The sequence below is a fragment of the Panthera tigris genome, chromosome A1 (genome assembly GCF_018350195.1).
Source record: "Panthera tigris isolate Pti1 chromosome A1, P.tigris_Pti1_mat1.1, whole genome shotgun sequence".
Classification (NCBI taxonomy): Eukaryota; Metazoa; Chordata; class Mammalia; order Carnivora; family Felidae; genus Panthera; species Panthera tigris.
Window position 1 is genome coordinate 45,296,461 of NC_056660.1, and position 17,371 is coordinate 45,313,831.

General features: G+C 36.3%; 1 long non-coding RNA gene and 1 other non-coding gene across 2 annotated transcripts in view; both read right to left on the bottom strand.

Annotated features, from left to right (window-relative positions):
• Positions 1-17,371, bottom strand: part of LOC122231015 — a 108,454-nt gene that overhangs the window by 78,058 nt on the left and 13,025 nt on the right. The window contains exon 2 of the long non-coding RNA XR_006208124.1: positions 14,147-14,284. This is a non-coding gene — a long non-coding RNA (uncharacterized LOC122231015). The remainder of the gene's footprint in view (positions 1-14,146; positions 14,285-17,371) is intronic.
• Positions 11,224-11,333, bottom strand: LOC122232128. The gene has a single exon (XR_006209491.1). It is a non-coding gene; the product is annotated as a U6 spliceosomal RNA (small nuclear RNA).

A 17,371-nucleotide genomic window follows, 5' to 3' on the forward strand; every position in this document is an offset into this window, starting at 1 on the left:
AGAAAGTAAACAACCCCACATTGAAATTTTATATAAACAAAAAATGGTCTTTAATAGAGGTGATAAATTGATACTTTTGGCAAAGCTATTTAACTACTCCTTCACTTGTTTAATAATTATAAAATGTTTCTACAAAAAAAAAAAAAAAAGTTCACCTATACCCAAAGGTGAGACTGGCAAATATCTCCAATGACCTCTAGACAATGCAGGTGATTTTTTTCTTCTTTTCTATTTCAGCTATCCAGCTATCTTGTAAAGGGTCTCCAATTCAACTGCCCACCTAACTCAGGAGTGGGCTAAAACCAGCAAAGATAGTCCATCATCTTCTCTTTAAGACATTTTTTAAAAAATCTAAATTGATATCTCAATCAAATAAAAAATTTTGTTAGGTTGGCACTGGATTGCAGTTTTGGTAGCAGTTTATCCTTGTTTCTAGGACATGACCATTCTTTGTTTCCTCAGCTTGGAAAGCAGTAGGACACTCAGTTCTGTCCTTTAGAAGTTTTTAGTTTAGCTCTTTGTCATTCAGCCCTACACACCTTCAAACTTCAGCAAACATTTTTATATATAAAAAAGCCTTATATATATTATATATATTATATATTATATATTATATATTATATATTATATATTATATATTATATATTATATATTATATATTATATATTATATATATCTGATATATAAAAAAGCCACACATTTTAGCCCATCTGTCCACCAATTTCATCACTGTAACCCAGACAGAATGCAAAATCCCTGCTGGTTTCCTTTTCCTCAAAAAACAGCCCTCTGTTAGAGACCAAGCCCAGATTCTTAGTCTCCACCTACACCCACAATCAGGAAGTGCCCCCAGAGGAAATATGGCTACAGGTCCTCAGAATCCATTCAATTCTGCCTCTAGAACTTCAATTTCTTCATTGTTGAAAGACTCCACCCACCCCAACCCCATCCCTTATCATAAATCTCTGTTTTTTTCAATACTAGTGAACTTTATAAGATTTTGCTCTATTTTTCACAGGCTTTCTACATAGCATTTTAACCTTCTGCATAGCCTCACTCTACAGAAAATGTCTTGTGGGCAAAGGACCACACATTTGAGGACACTCACTTCTCTAGTTTCTCACTCCACACTATGTGATTGCTAAAAATTTGGTGGTTTCTCTTCCCGCTACAGAAATTCACCCTGGGCCAGCCAAGATTAATTCTTCTCTCAGGCCAGAAGAGGCAACTCTAACCTCATTTTAGAAAAATCTCCCTTCTCTGGAATGTTAGCCCCTCTAGTCCCCATTGTCTTATATCTCTACAATGCTTTTAAAATTTGTGCAATTAATAATGATCTTGTTAATTGTTTATGGTAGGAATGTAGCACTTCCATATCTTACCATAAATAATCAGAAAGCAGATGTACATTTAATTATTAACACTATTCTTTATAATGTACCTACACATTATATATGTATACACACACACACACACACACACACACAATTTGATTTAAAAATATCACAGCAAATGAGTGAACACATGAACATGTAAAATATCTAAGTCCGTAAGAAACAACAAACAAACCAAAACACCAAATAACTAGTTGATAAAGCAAAGTTGAGGTTATTGCTTCCTAGAATAAAGGAAGGTGCTACCTTAGGGTTTGAATGCCTTTTTTGGAAGTGGCAAGTATGATAATGAATAATGGGAAACCTTATTTAAAATGAAGAAAGAAAGTCCTGAATGGGGAACGTCTCATGTACATACCACTCATTACAGCCTGCTTAATTAGAAGAGGGAAGGAAGATTGCTCCCTGCCCCCACGGTAAGGCACTAATCACCACTCATGGCTAGTGAGACACCTCCAAAGCCTCTAAATTTCTGTTCAAAACAATCCTCCTTGGGGTGCCTGGGTGGCTCAGTCAGTTAAGTGTTGGACTTTGATTTTAGTTCAGGTTATGATTTCACAGCTCATGAGTTCGAGCCCTGCATCAGGCTTTGCACTGACAGTGCAGAGCCTGCTTGGATTTTCTCTCTCTCCACCTCCCTCTGTCTTTCTCGCTCTCTCACACACACAATAAATAAAAAAAACTTAAAAAAAACAAAAACAAAAACAAAACAATCCTCCTCAATCCTACCTCAGGATAGACCTTCCCCTTGTCTCTGCGGGCATGCCTATGCTTTGCCACTGTTTGCTCACGGCAAATTGCAATTCGTCTATTATAAACTCAGTTATTAAAAAAAAAAAACTTGCTATTTTGTTTTTTTGGTTGATGGAAAACAAGGGCAAGATGTTTGGGGGTCTGGTACAAGGTAGGTCTTTTATGCAGGGGTTTGATCAAGATTGAGAAATATTTTTTTAGATAATGGTGGAATTGGTGCCTAGGCCAAGGTAAGGGTGTTCTGAGGAAGTGTTTTAGAGAACTCTTGAAAGGTCACAGTCTTTTTGAACTCCTTTGAATAATCTATTGTTATGGGAAGGGTCCTTGAAGAGGACTAGTGCTATTATCAGATAAATAGATTTTTAGGAAGTTCCTGAAACAAACAATAAAGTTATCTGTAACTTTATATCTTTATTCATGTTTCCTGTCAGGGTCATATCAATATCATACCAATAATTGTATTAACAGAGACAGTTGAATATTAAAGTCATGTAAATGAAGACAATCTCCAGGTCCTTAATGTTATTAAATGTGGCTGGTTTCTTTTCCCAAGGAAACGAAGACAGTGGTGACATTCCAAAGAACCATTTTTATATGATGATTATAAGAATACGAATTCAGAATTTAGGAACATGTCAATAAGAAAGACACCATTTTTTTCAAGAATTTTTATGATGGAGTGGAAAGAAAGAGACAATAACAAAAAAAGATTAAAAATGTCAAAAAAAGGTTTTCGTTGTTTGGTTTGGTTTGACATCTTCTCTCTCAAAATTGCATTGGTGCTTGTTTATTAAGGATAAGCTACATATAATTTTTTACTCACTGAGGGTACTTTCCCTCAGGGAGGGCAAGTAAAGAGTGCCTTAGCATGACCAATGATCCCTCACCCCACTTTCAAATAGAACAGACTTAGCATCTTGGAATCATTTATAAGATCTTCCTTAAAATAATAGCAACAAGGAGTAAACATTGAATTTCTAAAATGGATTCTTTATAGGACAGTGGAAAACTCACTGGGAGCATAGGTTGCTCACTCTGGGTTTATTGAGTCTTCCCGTGGTCCTGGATGAGTGTGGAACTGAAGACAAAAGACCCTTTGTTTTTCCCTATTTTTTTTTCTTTTTTTAATTAATTTTTTAGTTTACGTCCAAGTTAGCTAGAATGTGGTGCAATAATGATTTCAGGAGTAGAACCAGTGATTCATCCCCTACATATAACACCCAGTGCTCATCCCAACAACTGTCTTCCTTAATTCCCCTTGCCCATTTAGCCCATCCCCCCACCCTTCCAGCAACCTTAATTTGTTCTCTATATTTAGAATCTCTTACATTTTGTCCCTGCCCTGTTTGTTTTTTAATTTTTTAAGTTTATTTATTTTTGAGAAAGAGAGAGAGAGAGAGAGAGAGCACAAGATGGGGAGGGACAGAGAGAGAGGGAGCATAGAATCTGAACCAGGCTCCAGCCTCTGAGCTATAAGCACAAAGCCTGACGTGGGGCCTGAACCCACAAACTGTAAATTCATGACCTAAGCCAAAGACAGATGTTCAAGTGACTGAGCCAACCAGGCACCCTTGTCCCCATCCCTGTTTTTATAATATTTTTCCCCTGCCCTTATGTTCATCTGTTTTGTCTCTCAAAGTCCTCATATGTGTAAAGTCATCTGATTTTTGTCTTTCTCTGACTAATTTCCCTTAGCATAATACACTCTACTTCCATCCACATTGTTGCAAATGGCAAGATTTCATTCTTTTTGATTGCTGAGCAATACTCCATTGTGTGTGTGCGTGCGTGTGTGTGTGTGTGTGTGTACCACATCTTCTTTATCCATTCCTCTGTCAATGGACATTTGGGCTCTTTCCATACTTTGGCTACTGTCGATAGTGCTGCGATAAACATTGGGGTGCATTTGCTCCTTCTAAACAGCACACTTGTAGCCTTTGGATAAATACCTAGTAGTGTAATTGCTGGGTCGAAGGGTAGTTCTATTTTTAATTTTTTGAGGAACCTCCATACTGTTTTCCAGAGTGGCTGCACCAGTTTGCATTCCCACCAGCAGTGCAAAAGTGTTCCTCTTTCTCCACATCCTTGCCAACATCTGTTGTTGCCTGAATTGTTAATGTTACCCATTCTGACAGGTGTGAGGCGGTGTCTCATTGTGGTTTTGATCTGTATTTCCCTGATGATGAGTGATATGGAGCATTTTTTCATGTGCTGGTTGGCCATCTGGATATCTTCTTTGGAAAAGTGTCTATTCGTGTTTTTGGCCCATTACTTCACTGGATTATTTGTTTTTTGGGTGTTGAGTTTGATAAGTTCTTTATAGATTTGGGATACTAACCCTTTATCTGATATGTTGTTTACAAATATCTTCTCCCCTTTGTTGGTTGACTTTTAGTTTTGCTGATTGTTTCCTTCTCTGTGGAGAAGCTTTTTATCTTGAGAAGTTCCCAATAGCCCATTTTTGCTTGTGTTCCCTTGCCTCCAGAAACGTGTTGAGTAAGAAGTTGCTGCAGCTGAGGTCAAAGAAGTTTTTGCCTATTTTCTCCTCAAGGATTTTGATGGCTTCCTGTGTTACATTTAGGTCTTTCATCCATTTCGAGTTTATTTTTGTGTATGGTGTAAGAAAGTGGTCCGGGTTCAATCCTCTGCATGTCAATGTCCAGTTTTTCCAACACCATTTGCTGAAGAGACTGTTTATTCCATTGTATATTCTTCCTTGCTTTGTCAAATATTAATTGGCCATATGTTTGTGGGTCCATTTCTGGATTCTCTATTCTGTTCCATTCACCTAAATGTCTGTTTTTGTGCCAATACCATATAGTCTTGATGATTACAGCTTTGTAATACCTCCTGAAGTCTGAATTGTGACACCTCCTAATTTGTTTTTTTTTTTTCAAGATTGCTTTGGCCATTTGGGGTCTTTTCTGGTTCCATACAAATTTTAGGATTGTTGTTCTAGCTCTGTGAAGAATGTTGGTGTTATTTTGACAGGGATTGCATTGAATGTGTACGTTGCTTTAGGTAGTATCAACATTTTAAGAATATTTGTTCTTCCAATCCATGAGCATGGAATATTTTTCCAATTTTTTGTATCTTCAATTTCTTTCATAAGCTTTCTATAGTTTTCAGTGTATAGATTTTTCACCTCTTTGGATAGGTTTATTCTTAGGTATTTTATGGTTTTGGTGCAATTGTAAATGTGCATGATTCCTTGATTTCTCTTTCTGCTGCTTCAGTGTTGGTATTTGGAAATGCAAAGGATTTCTGTGCATTGGTTTTATATTCGGCGACGTTGCTGAATGCATGGATTAGTTATAGCAGTTTTTTTGGTGGAATCTTTTGGGTTTTCCATACAGAGTATCATGTCATCTGTGAAGAGTGAGTTTGACTTTCTCCTCTTTGCTGATTTGGATGCATTTTATTTCTTTGTGTTGTTGGATTGTTGATGCTAAGACTTCCAATACTACGTTGAATAACAGTGGCAAGAGTGGACATCCCTGTCATGATCCTGACCTTAGGGGGAAAGCTCTCACTTTTTCCACACTGAGGATGATATTAGTTGTGGGTCTTTCATGTATGGCTTTTATGGTCTTGATATATGATCCTTCTATCCCTACTTTCTTTAAATTTTTAAAAATGTTTTTATTTAGTTTTGAGACAGAGACAGAGCATAGCAGGGGACGGGCCGAGAAAGAGGGAGACACAGAATCCAAAGCAGGCTCCAGGCTCTGAGCTGTCAGCACAGAGCCCAACGTGGGGCTCAAACTCATGGAGTGTGAGATCATGACCTGAGCTGAAGTCAGATGCTTAACCAGGCGCCCCAGAGCTACCCAGGAGCCCCAATCTATCCCTACTTTCTTGAGGGTTTTTATCAACAAATGTGCTGTATTTTCTCAAATGCTTTCTCTGCATCTCCTGAGAGGATTGTATGGTTCTTGTCCTTTCTTTTATTGATGTGATGAATCACATTGATTGTTTTGTGGATATTGAACCAGCCCTGCATCCCAGGTATAAATCCCACTTGATCGTGGTGATTAATTCTTTTAATGTGTTGTTAAATCCGGTTGGCTAGTATCTTGTTGAGAATTTTGGCATCCATGTTCGTCAGGGAAATTGGTCTGTAGTTCTCCTTTTTAATAAGGTCATTGGTTTTGGAATAAAGGTAATGCTGGTCTCATAAAATGAGTTTTGAAGTTTTACTTCCATTTCTATTTTTTGGAACAGCCTCAAAAGAATAGGTGTTAAATCTTCTTTAAATGTTTAGTAGAATTCCCCTGTAGAGCCATCTAGCCCTGGACTCTTGTTTTTTGGGAGATTTTTGATTACTAATTCAATTTCTTTTCTGGTTATGGGTCTGTTCTAATTTTCTATTTCTTCCTGTTTCCATTTTGGTAGTGTATATGTTTCTAGGAATTTGTCCATTTTTTTCAGATTGTCCAATTTATTGGCATATAGTTGCTCATAATATTCTCTTAGAATTATTTGTATTTCCGCTGTTTTGGTTGTGATTGCTCCTCTTTCATTCTTATTTATTTGGCTCCTTTCCTTTTTCTTTTGATCACACTGGCTAGGGTTTATCAATTTTGTCAATTCTTTCATTGAACTAGCACCTGGTTTCATTGATCTGTTCTACTGCTTTTGGTTTTTTTGTTTGTTTGTTTTTTGTTTTTATTTGGATTTGATAGCATTTATTTTTGCTCTAATCTTTGCTATTTCCCATCTTTTGCTGGTTTGAGGTTTTATCTGCATTATTTTTCCAGCTCTTTAAGGCATAAGGTTAGAGTGTGTATCTGAGACCTTTCTTCCTTCTTTAGGAAGGCCCGGATTGCTATCTAATTCTGTCTTATGACCGCCTTTGCTGCGTCCCATAGGTATTGGACTGTGGTGTTATCATTTTCATTGGCTTCCATGTACTTTTCAATTTCTTCTTTAACTTCTTTGTCAGCCCATTCATTCTTTAGTAGGATGTTCTTTAATCTCCAAGTATTTGTTGTCTTTCCAATTTTTTCCTGTGGTTGATTTTGATTTTCATAGCATTGTGGTCTGAAAATATGCACGGTATGATCTCGATCTTTTAGTACTTGTTGAGGGCTGATTTGTGTCCCAGTGTGTGATCTATTCTGGAGAATGTTCCATTTGCACTGGAGAAGAATGTATATTCTGCTGTTTTAGGACGAAATATTCTGAATATATCTGTTAAGTCGATCTGGTCCAGTGTGTCATTCAAAGCCATTGTTTCCTTGTTGATTATCTGCTTAGATGTTCTGTCCATTGCTGTAAGTGGGGTAAAGTACCTTACTATTATGGAATTATTGTCAATGAATTTTGTTATGTCTGTGATTGTTTATATATTTGGGACACCACGTTGGGGGCATAAATGTTTATAATTGTTAGATCTTCTTGGTGGATAGACCCTTAAATTATGATATAATGTCATTCTTAATCTCTTGTTACAGTCTTCATTTTAAAATCTAGATTTCTGATATAAGTATGGCTACTCCAGCTTTCTTTTGGTGACCATTAGCATGATACATGGTTCTCCATCCCCTTACTTTCAATCTCCAGGTGTCTTTAGGTCTAAAGTGGGTCTCTTATAAACAGCATATAGATGGATCTTGTTTTCTCATACATTCCATTACTGTATGTTTTGGATTGGAACATTTAGTCCATTGACATTTACTGATCTTTTTCTTTTAATCATTGTTTATTTTTAAGCAAGTGAGAGAGAGACAGAGTGAGAGCAGGGGAGAAACAGAGAGAGAGGGAGACACAGAGTCCAAAGCAGGCTCCACGCTCTGAGCTGTCAGCATAGAATCTGACCCAGGGCTCAAACCCACGAATTGTGAGATCATGACCTGAGCTGAAGTCGGACGCTCAACCCACTGAGCCATCCAGGCATCCATGGTCCATTGACATTTAGAGTACTGAAAGATATGAATTTATTGCCATTGTACTACCTGTAGAATTGGAGTTTCTGGTGATGTTCTCTGGACCTTTCTAGCTTTTGTTACTTTTGGTATTTTTTGTTTTGTTTCATCTTTTCTCCCCTCAGAGAGTCCCCCTTAAAATTTCTTGCAGGGCTGGTTTAGTGGTCATGAATTCCTTTAGTTTTTGTTTGTCTGGAAAACTCTTTATCTCTCCTATTTTGAATGACAGCCTTGCTGGAAAAAGAATTCTTGGTTGAATATTTTTATGATTCAGCACACTGAATATATAATGTCACTCCTCTCTGGCTTGCCAAGTTTATGTGGATAGGTATGCTGTAAACCTGATCTGTCTTTTCTTGTAGGTTAAGGACTTATTTCTCCCTTTCTGCTTTCATGATTCTTCCCCAGTACGTGTGTATTTTGTAAATTTGACTATGATATGCCTTGTTGATGGTTGGTTTTTGTTGAACCTAATGGGAGTTCTCTGTACTTCATGGATTTTGATGTCTGTTTCTTTCCCCAGGTTAGGAAAGTTTTCTGCTATGATTTGTTCACATACACCTTCCACCCCTTTTTCTTTCTCTTCATCTTCTGGGACTCCTATGATTTTGATGTTATTCCTTTCTAATGAGTCACTGAGTTCTCTAATTCTTATATCATGCTCCTTTGTCTTAGGTTCCCTTTTTTTTTTCTGCTTCAGTATTCTCCATAATTTTGTTTTCTATATCGCTGATTCGCTGTTCTGCTTCATCCATTCTGGCTGCCATTGCATTCATTTAAGATTGTATCTCAGTTGCAACATTTTAAATTTCATCCTGACTAGATTTTACTTCTTTTATCTCCACAGAAAGGGATTCTATGCTTGTTTTCAAACCCAGCTAGTATTCTTATTATCATGATTCTAAATTCTAGTTCAGACATCTTGCTTATATCTGTGTTGATTAAATCCCTGCTGTCATTTCTTCCTGTTCTTTCCTTTGGGGTTGAATTCCTTCTTTTCATCATTTTGGAGGAAGAGAAACAAGTAATAAAATAAAAAATTAAAATTAAAAAAATAAAAACAACACAAAAAAATCAAATAAAGGAAGCTAGATCCTAGGTGTGTTTTGGTGTGGTTGTTGACAGAAGCTTTATAATATAGAGAAAAAAGGGAAATAAAAAGAAGAAAAAAAGAAAGAAAACATTTAATTTTTTTATAAAAATGTAAAATATTTTTTTTCTTTCTGTATCCAAGAATAAGAAACGAAAAAGAGAAAAACCATGAATAGATAGACCAGCAAACAGATTAAAATCCAAACGAAATTACATCCACTTTCTCCTAGAAGTCAAACTATGAAGCACTTTATAGTCTGTACACTAAGCCAGTGGAGAGAACTGTGGTCATCCTCTAGGACTAGGTTGCCACAGTTGGATGGCACTTGGTGTTATGGCTCCTTTCTCCACTAGGTGGCACTGCTTAGCTTATTGATGTGGATCAGTGTGGCACTTGTACAGGTGTATGCACTGGTGCAGGAGAGGTGAAAATGACATCACCCAGCTTCCCAATCTTTAGCGTCAGAACTCTGCCCTTATCCACTGTCCATCAGGTACTCCTCCTTTGTCTCTGGCTTCTGTCCACTTCCCGCTTCTACACTGTCCATGACCAAGCTGTCAGCCTGCCAGGCAGCACCTCTCTCCCGAATTTTATCTCAGATGGTGCTGTGCTTCCAAACCCCTCACTTCTGAGGGCCCTGTGGCTTAGGCCTGCTCTGATTCTCTGTGGAAGTGTCTCACTGAGCAATGGTCGGGTGTTGGGTTGCTCCCAGGAACACTCATGTGACCATGCTGCTGCAGGGGCCCCTGGGTGCCAGCCTGCCCCAGCAAAAGTTCGTGATCGTGTAGCAGCAACAGTTCAGGAGATTATGGCAAATCACAACACACAACTGGTGCCAAGTTTCACTGCACCCCAGTGTCCTTGTTCCAACACCAGCAAACTTGCTGTTCTCCAGGGTCCCCTGGGACCTTTTCCTGTGGGGCGGCTTCATGGCCTCTCCCAAGTGTCCTCCCAATTGGGGAACCACCTCTCTCTGTGTGGCCCAAGGACCCCTTAGACCTTGCTGTCTGCTCCTGGGGATTCCCTCTTCCCACTAGAGCTGCAGAATTTCTGACTTTTTGCTCCCCTGTTTATAGAGTCCTTTTTTAAAATTTTGTTAATGTTTTTATTTATTTTTGAGACAGAGAGAGACAGAACATGAGCAGGGGAGGGGAAGAGAGAGAGGGAGACACAGGCTCCGAAGGAGACACAGAATCTGAAGTAGGCTCCAGGCTCTGAGCTGTCAGCACAGAGCCTGACGTAGGGCTAGAACTCACGGACTGTGAGATCATGACCTGAGCCCAAGTCGGACACTTAACTGACTGAGCCACCCCCTGTTTATAGAGTCATAATGGTATTGAAACCCTCTCCTTTCTTCATTTTACCTTTCTTGTTCAGACCCTTGTAGGTGCTTCCACTCTTTCTCTTTCTCTCCAGCTGCTTTCAGGAGTGCTTTTCCTGTACTCTCCCCCATGTCTCTGTCCTCTCTCCACAAACAAAAACAGTTCCCTACCCTCCAGTGCTTCTCTCTCCCCCAGTTCACCTCTCCCTCCCACGTACCTGCTGAGTTCTGTGGCTCAAATTATGCAGATTGTTGCACTAATCTTCCACCCTGCTCTGCCATCTTGGTCTCTCTCTTTTTCCCTGGTGTTAAAGTAAAACTTGTGAAAGATTTCAGTGTGGTTCTCAAAAGAAGAGAGGGAAACTTTTAAGGTTTCAAATAGTAGCCAATTCCACCTTAGAGCTCCTCTGGTTGGGAGTCTCTCTGGAAGATGTTTGCATTGGAAACAGATGGAGCTCAACACAAGAAACTGAAATCATGACTCTCGACCAAGTTTAACAAAGAGAAGTTAAATCATTCTCCCAGGGGAAGGGAGAACGTGTATAATGTGTATGCTGGTATCTGGAGGAAGAAAACTAAATCACAGCATTCAAACAGCAGCATCTGAGGGTTTAGCTCTAAAATAGAACTAAAGCACACCAGGAGTTGTGCAAGATAAACTACATAGATATATGAAGAAATGTTACAATTTCTATTTATCTTTATTTTTTAATGTTTAGTTATTTTTGAAAGAGAAAAAGGATGAAACACTTCACAAATGACAGGCATGTTATTTTTGTGTAGGGGCCATGCTAATCTTTTCTGTATCATTCTGATTTTAGTCTACATGCTGCCGAAGCAAGCACTCGACTTATCTTTAATTTTTATTTTAAAAATGATAATCCCTAAGGTGTTTAAGTTTTTCATGCATTAATTGACATGGGAAGCTTTCTCAGGTCTTATTTCATGTCTGTTGTGTTTATAATGGAAGGTTTGGAAGAGCAGGATTTCCACAATGAAGGAGCTATCCTCATGGGTTTGGTGTACTGCTCAACAGTCCATGTGTATTTCCATAATTAAATGGATTTGCTACTTAATCATCAACCAGTTTTAACTAAACTAACCCATACAAGATGGACAAGTGAGCTAAACAAGATGTCTACAAAATATGGATCGATGATAGTCCCAATGATTTAAGTACAGAAGGGCAACAAGGTTATAGCAGAGTTGGTTAGTTTATTGCTCAAAGCTCTCTTCGTCTGCCTCATTTTGAGGCAACACATTTGTGACATGACCATATCTAACAAGCTGTTCAAAATAATTCAAAGTTATCAGTTCAAAGGATTTGCAACTGAAAAGCAAATTGAAAAGTAGATTTACACCCACAGGTATTAGTAGCCTTGCCTTAAGTGTATATTTTCCCTTGAGATATTAATTATTGATAATATTAAGCCACTATTATTAGTGGCTCATATCAATGTAATTTTCTAAATATGTTAGTATAAAAGTTCATAGTATAAAAGTTCATATATATGCTCTATACATCAATAAATATACATATAATATATTGGAGGTATGTTATGTAAAAGTGTGGATACCAATTCAGAATATTTGGATTCAATTTACAAAAGCACAAAAGTTGTCATTTCCACACAAACCTTTTCAGTTCTTATTTGAGAAAGATTCAATAATGAAGGAGGAAAAAATCCTGGCAGTTTCCAAAGATAAAAAATAGATGTGAGTCCTCAAAGTAATTTCTTACAAAGTCATTAAAAACTATCAGAATAGATAACTGCATTATCTTGAAATTTAGTTCATTTGCAAATCTTCCTCTGGATGCTATGTGCCTATTTTTGCAGTCACACTGTATGGTAGTTAGAGAAAAAGAAGGATGGACTGATCAAATTCAAGATCACTTAGGTGTGGAATCCTAATTCATTTGGAATACATCGCCATGAGGTTCAGGGATGTTATAAGTCTCTAGGTTAGTGGCAAAGACTGGGTAAGGGATCATAGTCAAACTTGCAGAATTCTTTTGATTTGCACACTACTGGATTCCAAATGCTTTACAGATCATATCCTTAAAATAATTGACGTTAATATCATTTCACCATTACTACCACCACCACCAAAAACAACAAACAGCTTTTAAGTAAAACAAACACAGGGCATATATCAGGTTTTAGACTAGGCCTTTCCAGTTTCAATCCTCATAATTTTCAACAATATCAGAAGAGCCTAAATTATTCTGCCAAGACCCAAGGGTCCTTCAGGCACTGTTCGGATGGTGGGAGGCATTGAGTTTATTATAATTAACTTAATTAAACTCTCTGTTCATTTTTATAAGCAAAATTCTCTTTTATATTAGATTCTAATTTTCCATCACAAATGCTGAAATTAAGGATACTATCTGTTTCTGACAGTGTATAGTAACTTAATTTTTGTAAGTACTACTCCTCCTGTAGATGCTATAAACAATCTCCTTGCAGGGATTAAATGAATGGATAAAGATAGATTTGTAAGGCACAAATTTCTTAACATTTAGAACCAAAATGAGAATTTAGAGACAACGATAAGAAATGCATGATGCATCAATTTCTAATGAGGTTTTTCAAGAAATTTAAATATCTCAGAAGAAAAAAGAGTCATTTAAATTGTTTATTTTTATCATAAAATAAAGCACACCTTACTAAAATTGCATTAATAAGTAAAATACCTTGTACTTGATACAGTACTTAGCTAACATATTCTGATTGCCACTCATAAAGAAATTATGAATATCTTATCTTCTATCTCTATTGATAGAATTTTTAGTTCAATTCAATTGTACAATAAAACTACAATAAAATGGGTAAGTGTTTGAAAATATCCTTGAAGATTACTCAACTTAGAAAAACATAAAATTCCTCATTTCCACACAAATATTTTGCAGGCTGCAAATGGATATTAAAACTTTATTTTAGAAATATTCAAGAACGTTAAAGAATACTGGCAGTTTTCAAAGATAAGATATGGATTAAATCTTTGAAGCATGCTCTCACAAAGTCGTTAAAAGTAACAAAACAGGTGACTGTATCATCCTCAAATTCAGTTCTTTTGCAAATCTTCAATAAAATGTTTTTATATAAGTCTTTACGTTCTCTTTAAAAGTAATATCAGAGAAAACTATCCGCTTTTACTAGATTATCTTTTAGAATGGGAGACATAGAAAATCAGTAAATGAGGTTATATTACTAATTAGCATATTGTCTCCACTACCTATAGTACGCTACAAAAAAAACGTGGCTTCCATTTTATCACATAGATGAAACAGTTATCTTTCAGGGTTTGAAATTTCTGTGATCTTTATGCTTAATAAGCTCAGTAAAAGGCATTCAAATTACATCACTTTTGTCTTGGAAGTTAAATTGGGAAATATTGCATTCTCTGAGATGATAAACTCTGCAGAAGATAAATTATCATGAGAAATAGTTTTAATTGATTTACCATAATAAAAGTTATGTGACTTTGAAGTGCAAATGACACATTAAAATGAATCTACAGTATGTTGATAATAAAGTGGCTTCTTTGTTAATGGAATTACTGACACCGCAGATGCTTTCAGGAGTGATGTCTTCTACTGTTAATCAAGAGACTTCAATGTAAAATGAATGTGCTGTTTATTTAAATGCCAACCCACCTTTCTCGCTCCTTGTTTCAGAGTAGTTCACTACTAAGGTCAGAGAAATGGAGATTCTGGTCATCATAGAGTCAGTAGTATTTCAGCTGCTGCACTTCTGCTTTTTGCCAAACATCTTGACTGCAATCCCAACTTCCCCTGTGTATGTGAATCAGAAAGACTGTCAGAGAAGAGGCAAAGGACAAAGTCCATGATGAAGTGCAAGATTAGATGTATCTATAAATATGTACATTAGTAAATTTTTTTCTCACATATAAACCTTAACAATACATGTTACAAAAGTTTCTAAACAAGAAGATTCAAAGGAAATTAGTGAATATTTTAGAATTTTTAAATTTTTCTTATGGTTTTTTAAAGTTTATTTATTTATTTTGAGAGAAAGAGAGCACACAAGTCAGGGAGGGGCAGAGAGAGAGAGAGAGAGGGAGAGAGAGAATCCCAAGGAGGCTCCACACTGTCAGTGCAGAGCCTGATTGAACTCATGAACCGTTGAGATCATGAACTGAGCCAAAGTCAAGAGCCAGATGCTTAACAGACTGTGTCACTGAGGCACCCCTAGAGTTTTTTTTTTAAAGACAGGAATAAAGTATTTCAAATTTACTTGATATTTCATTAAAATAATTTTTGGTAAAGTAACCATGATAGGGGATTTTACTTGCACTTTGACCTCAGTTTGTACTTTCTAACTGATTAGTTTCTTCTTTCCAGCTTATCTTTTAACTGAAGCAAAAGACTCCAAGGACAAAGCATCCCGTGATGGAAACCAAAACTACCACCTCAAGCAATAACGACTGCCCTGATGTCAGCAAGACCCTACATGTTTGACCCCAAGAAAATGATGGACCTGACCTTTACTTCTCCCTGCATGGACCCACTAACCTTTGCCCCTTATAGTCCTTATATAAGCCCAGAAATATTTTCAGCTTTGGAGACAGCTTTGGGATAGTAGTTCAGTGACTTCCTGATGTTGACCTCACTGAAACATACTCCTTTCTCATTTCACTATGGTTGTCTTCCTGCCTTTGGATTTTGTCAATAACAACTGGTGAAATTTGGTTTGGGACCTTCAGAGCCAGGCACTCTTGCACCGTTGGCCCAGATTACATTTCATAATCTCTGACTACTCTTCTCCAATCATCTTCTACAAAAATTCATGTCAGTTTAGGTGTAGGAATAGTTTGAACACTGTACTTGTTTGGTTTATTTGCCAATCATTGTGTCAATCATACAACTGAAAATTATCAGTATATGATTCTACTTAACCAGGAACAGTATATAGAAAAAAAGTTTAGTACTCTCAACCTCTGTTTTGTAACTGAAAATTAAAATCTCCTGCCATTCTCATCTTCTAAGAATTGTGAATTGGCTGGAGAGATGTGGAATGAGATGAGACAGGAGCACAGAAGTACCTTATGGTTGTTTCAGTGCAAGGCTCACTGAATGTTACTGGAACAATATAGGATCCGCAAGATTAAACATCAGTTTACTTGCTCTGGGAAATTCTGAAGAGTCATGCAGTGATATAAAGATTATTATCAATAGGAATTATAAATGTGAGAGCTATAAAATCCAATGACACATTTAATAGCTATCAGTGACTGACATTCATGTGATCTTACATCTCAATAATTAACAAAAATTTTCTTAATTAGTAAATTCTTTACACTAAATATAAAGCATTCACTCCCCCTATATTTTACAAAATGATAGTGAATTGCAAAATCCTGCTTTAAAGGCTCACTTGCATAAAGAAGAAAAACTGTAAGTTTTGTAAGTAACACTGTTTCCTGAGAGAAAAATTTGACATACTATGTGCATAGATTCTAAGAGAAGCTGGGCTAAAAAGCAGTAATGCTTATATAACAGTAAAATACCTATAAAGGAAAAACACTTCAAAAACATACTATTCTAGAAGTGCTATGTAAAGACTAAGTAACAGTAGTGTTCTTAGAGCCATTTTCAAACCAGTAATATAATTTCTAGTACTACAGCATTTAACTAAAATTTCAAAAGCAAATATTTGATATTTCAATTTAGAATTGTTTCTAAGGATTTTATTGTTTGATTTTTTAAAAACATACTGTTAATCTACTTTTTGGATGATTCTATCATCTAGATAGAATTTATTCTTTGAAGACTTATTATTTAATCCCGCAAAATACTGAGCTGTGGTTAAAATCGCAGAGGCAAACATCAGAAGTTTTCTAACGTGCATTCATTTACCAATTTGCACTACTCATGCATTCTTTATCCTTTCAACCTGGAAAGCTTCCATCTGATTTTTTTAGTGGCTGTTTAAACAAAAATAGATGTTTATCTCTTTAAAATTTTGCCAGGAAGCTGTCACTTTCCCATTTACTCAAGCGATGTTGTGACAGAATGTGTCAGCTTCTCACACAAATGAAAAGAGATATAGACCTGTATTTACTTTAGCTGAAAAATAAGTAGTCATCAATTCAGAGAAAAGTGTTTTCCCATCTGAAAAGATGAAGTAAATAGGAGTGGTTGAGAGAAGTAAGTATTTCCTAATACATAAAAAGGCAGATGTAAACCAAACATACAACCCTGATCCATTTTGGGTTCTCATCCTAGAAGTGGATAATCTCATGGTATGTTGAAGTTGGTACTTCCCTACACGTCTTTTGCAGTATATGATTTTGTTTTAAAAAAGATAAATGTTTATGCAGTTAACCTTCCCACATTCTCTCCTGTGTAAGCTACAAGCTGCAGAAATTTAAATGGAAATAAGAAAAAATCATCTTTAAGAAATAGTTTCTGGAATCATATTAGATTCAAAACAAACATAATTGGTAGAGATTGGCCCCAAACTTTGTACTCTATTAGGATACTTGAATTGATAATAATGATCTGACTAGACAATGAACATTAAACCTATGTTTCACTATATATTATTATGAAAATATTTTATTATTATGAATTTCATAGAACCAAGTTTTATTAAAAATATTAATGAATGCATTGAAATGAATACTGACACTGAACAAAAAAATGGCAATGATAGGCTTTTGCTCAAAAGTGATTAGAGATGTGCAGTTAAACTGAAAGCCTCTTTAGATTACTTAACTACGGGATACTTAAATTCTCTGGCTTTGTTTTCCCATCTGTTAAAAGGGGCAAAATGAAACCTATTTAATAGGATTGTATACAAATTCTATGAATCTAAAAGGTATTTCTTTTATTTTAAAAAAAATGTTTATTTATTTT